A 6,365-nucleotide genomic window follows, 5' to 3' on the forward strand; every position below is an offset into this window, starting at 1 on the left:
TAGCTACGTGAAAATTGGTAACAAATCTATTCCAACCATAACTTAATCAACTTGTATTGTATATTATGTAATCTTGAGATATCATAGACACGTATACAATGTTTCGACCTATCATGTCGACACATCTATATATATTTCGGAACAACCATAGACACTCTATATGTGAATGTTGGAGTTAGCTATACAGGGTTGAGGTTGATTCCAAAATATATATAGTTTGAGTTGTGATCAATACTGAGATACGTATACACTGGGTCGTGGATTGATTCAAGATAATATTTATCGATTTATTTCTGTACATCTAACTGTGGACAACTAGTTGTAGGTTACTAACGAGGACAGCTGACTTAATAAACTTAAAACATCAAAATATATTAAAAGTGTTGTAAATATATTTTGAACATACTTTAATATATATGTATATATTGTTATAGGTTCGTGAATCAACAGTGGCCAAGTCTTACTTCCCGACGAAGTAAAAATCTATGAAAGTGAGTTATAGTCCCACTTTTAAAATCTAATATTTTTGGGATGAGAATACATGCAGGTTTTATAAATGATTTACAAAATAGACACAAGTACGTGAAACTACATTCTATGGTTGAATTATCGAAATCGAATATGCCCCTTTTTATTAAGTCTGGTAATCTAAGAATTAGGGAACAGACACCCTAATTGACGCGAATCCTAAAGATAGATCTATTGGGCCTAACAAACCCCATCCAAAGTATCGGATGCTTTAGTACTTCGAAATTTATATCATATCCGAAGGGTGTCCCGGAATGATGGGGATATTCTTATATATGCATCTTGTTATTGTCGGTTACCAGGTGTTCACCATATGAATGATTTTTATCTCTATGTATGGGATGTGTATTGAAATATGAAATCTTGTGGTCTATTATTATGATTTGATATATATAGGTTAAACCTATAACTCACCAACATTTTTGTTGACGTTTTAAGCATGTTTATTCTAAGGTGATTATTAAGAGCTTCCGCTGTTGCATACTAAAATAAGGACAAGATTTGGAGTCCATGCTTGTATGATATTGTGTAAAAACTGCATTCAAGAAACTTATTTTGTTGTAACATATTTGTATTGTAAACCATTATGTAATGGTCGTGTGTAAACATGATATTTTAGATTATCATTATTTGATAATCTACGTAAAGCTTTTTAAACCTTTATTGATGAAATAAAGGTTATGGTTTGTTTTAAAATGAATGCAGTGTTTGAAAAACGTCTCATATAGAGGTCAAAACCTCGCAACGAAATCAATTAATATGGAACGTTTTTAATCAATAAGAACGGGACATTTCAGTTGGTATCAGAGCGTTGGTCTTAGAGAACCAGAATTTTGCATTAGTGTGTCTTATCGAGTTTGTTAGGATGCATTAGTGAGTCTGGACTTCGACCGTGTTTTCTTTAAAAATGATTGCTTAACATTTTTGTTGGAAACTATATATTTTTAACATATGAATATTATGTGATATATTAATCTCTTAACGTGTTTGATATTATGTGATAGATGTCTACCTCTAGAACAAGTCCCATTGACTAACCTAATAATAATGAAGAGTCAAATGTAAATTGGAATGATTTGTGGACTGATTCACAAGTTCCCGAAGAGGAACCGGAAGAAGAGTCGGAACCGGAAGAAGAATCGGAACCGGAAGAAGAATCGGAACCGGATGAAGAAATAGAACCGGTGGGGGAAATAATAAAACGGTTAAGTAAAAGAAAATCCTCAACCAACCGACCAAAGTTAATTATGGTCAATGGTGTTTCCGCCAAGGAAGCAAAATATTGGGAGGATTACCAATTCTCCGATGAATCGGATTCCGACGAGAATTCCGATGATGTTATAGAAATTACCCCAACTGAATTTAAAAAGGCAAAAGAAAATAATAAGGGAAAGGACATAAAAATAGAGAAATCTAATTCCAACCCCGATGAACTTTATATGTATCGTCAACCCCCGAAGTCCTTAAGTTGTAACAATGACCCGGGAACCTCTAAACCACCAGGTTTTTCTAAACCAATGTGGACAACGACGGCTCGTATTAGGGGAACATCATATATCCCTAGAAACTTGGCAAAACGAACCAAAACCGAAGAAGAAGAAACGAGCGAGTCGGAATAAGATAGTTGTATTCGTGTGGTGTAATATATGTAATATAGTGTTCTTATGCTTTATGATATATGTAAAAATTGCTTGTATTAATAAGTATTTTTTTTATGAAACTAACTCTTGTCTATTTTACAGTTTAAAAACACAAAATGGATAGACAACCCAATATTTTAAGAGACCTACCCGGAGACATGATTGATGAAATCTTGTCTAGAGTCGGCCAGAATTCTTCGGCACAACTATTTAAGGCGAGATCAGTTTGTAAGACATTCGAAGAACGTTCCAAGAATGTCTTGGTTTATAAGAGACTTTCGTTTGAAAGATGGGGGATATCACATTGGGAAACCCATAAGTTACGATGTGTTTACTTTGACGCATATATTGCGGGGAACCCAAATGCTATTTTACGCAACGGGTTAAGAAATTATTTTGACTCAATATATCCGAATATTGGACTTCGTGATTTAGAAAAAGCGGCTAACATGCAACATAAAGAAGCATGTTATGCTTACGGATTAGTAATGTTCGCTTCTCACCAAAGTGAGAACAAGAACATCGGGCTACAACTATTAAACAAAACGTTTCCACAAGTGACGGAGTCGGTAATTGGGGTAAGAAATGAGGTTTTTAGATTATTACGGGACTGTTGGACATTACGTAACCCTCGTCCCTTTGACGACGTTACAACACGCTGTCTTATCAACGGCCATAACGGTTATGTTGCACAAGACCAAGGATGGGAAGTAGTCCTAGTAAAACCAGAATGCATGACTTGTTTCTGGACGTATGAATTACGTGTCTTTATTGCCTTTGCTGAACGACTTGTGTACTAGCTAGAATTATCTTCACAACTATCTTGTATCAAAGCTATTGTGTGCTATATTTCATGCTTTATGTAAAATAAGCGGTATTGTAAGTTTGTAAAATATTGTATAAAAGTTTGAACGCGAAATATTATTATAATCAGTTTTTCATATAGAATTGTAGTAGTTGAATTGTATATTAGCTACTCAGTATGAACTTAACGGGTAGGTACTACCCGAATTTAAACTTATAAAACGCTAATATGAAGAAAAAGCTTTTATAAATGAGTTCATATTATGCTACGAAATACTATTAACTACTCTTAATATTCTGTATGATTAACTTGTTCCATTTAACTATTTTGAAGGAAATGGCACCGACTACTCGACACACCGTGAATATGAATGAAGAGGAATTCCGTACTTTTCTAGCTTCAAACATAGCCGCAGTACAGGCTGCGCTACATACCAACAATAACCTTGGATCTAGCAGTACAGGAAATCGTGTAGGATGCACCTACAAAGAATTCACTGCCTGCAAACCTTTGGAATTTGATGGAACCGAAGGACCGATCGGATTGAAACGGTGGACCGAGAAGGTCGAATCGGTGTTTGCCATAAGTAAGTGTACTGAAGAGGACAAAGTAAAGTACGCTACGCATACCTTCACAGGTTCTGCGTTAACATGGTGGAATACCTATCTAGAGCAGGTGGGACAAGACGATGCGTATGCACTACCGTGGTCAGCATTCAAGCACTTGATGAACGAGAAGTACCGTCCCAGAACCGAGGTCAATAAGCTCAAGACAGAACTTAGAGGGTTACGAACCCAAGGATTTGATATTACCACGTACGAAAGACGATTCACAGAATTGTGCCTATTGTGTCCGGGAGTATTCGAAGATGAGGAAGAGAAGATCGACGCGTTTGTGAAAGGATTACCGGAAAGAATCCAAGAAGATATAAGTTCACACGAGCCCGCCTCCATACAACAGGCATGTAGAATGGCTCACAAACTAGTGAACCAGATTGAAGAAAGAATTAAAGAACAGACTGCTGAAGAGGCCAATGTGAAGCAAGTCAAAAGAAAGTGGGAGGAAAACGGTGATAAAAATCACCAATACAACAACAACAGAAATTACAACAATAATCGCAACAATTATCCCAACAATCGCAACATCAATCGCAACTACAACAAACGGCCCAACAACAACAACAACAACAGCAACTACAACAATCATCCCAACAACAATAATAACCGCAACAACAACAACAATCAGAAGCAGCTATGCCAAAGGTGTGAAAAGAATCACTCGGGGTTCTGCACCAAATTTTGCAACAAGTGTAAAAGAAATGGTCATAGCGCGGCGAAGTGTGAGGTCTACGGACCAGGGGCTAATAGAACGAAAGGAACAAATGGTGTCGGAACGAGTAATGGCGGAGCAAGTAGTGTCGGAGCAAGTTATGCCAATGTAGTTTGTTATAAATGTGGAAAACCAGGCCACATTATTAGAAATTGCCCGAAACAGGAGAACACGAATGGACAAGGCCGTGGAAGAGTTTTCAATATTAATGCGATAGAGGCACAGGAAGACCCGGAGCTTGTTACGGGTACGTTTCTTATTGACAATAAATCTGCTTACGTTTTATTTGATTCGGGTGCGGATAGAAGCTATATGAGTAGAGATTTTTGTGCTAAATTAAGTTGTCCATTGACGCCTTTGGATAGTAAATTTTTACTCGAATTAGCAAATGGTAAATTAATTTCAGCAGATAATATATGTCGGAATCGAGAAATTAAACTGGTTAGCGAAACATTTAAGATTGATTTGATACCAGTAGAGTTAGGGAGTTTTGATGTGATAATCGGTATGGACTGGTTGAAAGAAGTGAAAGCGGAGATCGTTTGTTACAAAAATGCAATTCGCATTATACGAGAAAAAGGAAAACCCTTAATGGTGTACGGAGAAAAGGGCAACACGAAGCTACATCTTATTAGTAATTTGAAGGCACAAAAACTAATAAGAAAAGGTTGCTATGCTGTTCTAGCACACGTCGAGAAAGTACAAACTGAAGAAAAGAGCATCAATGATGTTCCTGTCGCAAAAGAATTTCCTGATGTATTTCCGAAAGAATTACCGGGATTACCCCCACATCGATCCGTTGAATTTCAAATAGATCTTGTACCAGGAGCTGCACCAATAGCTCGTGCTCCTTACAGACTCGCACCCAGCGAGATGAAAGAACTGCAAAGCCAATTACAAGAACTTTTAGAGCGTGGTTTCATTCGACCAAGCACATCACCGTGGGGAGCTCCAGTTTTGTTTGTCAAGAAGAAAGATGGTACATTCAGGTTGTGTATCGACTACCGAGAGTTGAACAAACTTACCATCAAGAACCGCTACCCACTACCGAGAATCGACGACTTATTTGATCAACTACAAGGCTCGTCTGTTTATTCAAAGATTGACTTACGTTCCGGGTATCATCAAATGCGGGTGAAAGAAGATGATATTCCAAAGACTGCTTTCAGAACACGTTACGGTCATTACGAGTTTATGGTCATGCCGTTTGGTTTAACTAATGCACCAGCTGTGTTCATGGACCTTATGAACCGAGTGTGTGGACCATACCTTGACAAGTTTGTCATTGTTTTCATTGATGACATACTTATTTACTCAAAGAATGACCAAGAACACGGTGAACATTTGAGAAAGGTGTTAGAAGTATTGAGGAAGGAAGAATTGTACGCTAAGTTTTCAAAGTGTGCATTTTGGTTGGAAGAAGTTCAATTCCTCGGTCACATAGTGAACAAAGAAGGTATTAAGGTGGATCCGGCAAAGATAGAAACTGTTGAAAAGTGGGAAACCCCGAAAACTCCGAAACACATACGCCAGTTTTTAGGACTAGCTGGTTACTACAGAAGGTTCATCCAAGACTTTTCCAGAATAGCAAAACCCTTGACTGCATTAACGCATAAAGGGAAGAAATTTGAATGGAATGATGAACAAGAGAAAGCGTTTCAGTTATTGAAGAAAAAGCTAACTACGGCACCTATATTGTCATTGCCTGAAGGGAATGATGATTTTGTGATTTATTGTGATGCATCAAAGCAAGGTCTCGGTTGTGTATTAATGCAACAAACGAAGGTGATTGCTTATGCGTCTAGACAATTGAAGATTCACGAACAAAATTATACGACGCATGATTTGGAATTAGGCGCGGTTGTTTTTGCATTAAAGACTTGGAGGCACTACTTATATGGGGTCAAAAGTATTATATATACCGACCACAAAAGTCTTCAACACATATTTAATCAGAAACAACTGAATATGAGGCAGCGTAGGTGGATTGAATTATTGAATGATTACGACTTTGAGATTCGTTACCACCCGGGGAAGGCAAATGTGGTAGCCGATGCCTTGAG

The sequence above is a fragment of the Rutidosis leptorrhynchoides genome, chromosome 5, assembly GCF_046630445.1.
Source record: "Rutidosis leptorrhynchoides isolate AG116_Rl617_1_P2 chromosome 5, CSIRO_AGI_Rlap_v1, whole genome shotgun sequence".
Classification (NCBI taxonomy): domain Eukaryota; kingdom Viridiplantae; phylum Streptophyta; class Magnoliopsida; order Asterales; family Asteraceae; genus Rutidosis; species Rutidosis leptorrhynchoides.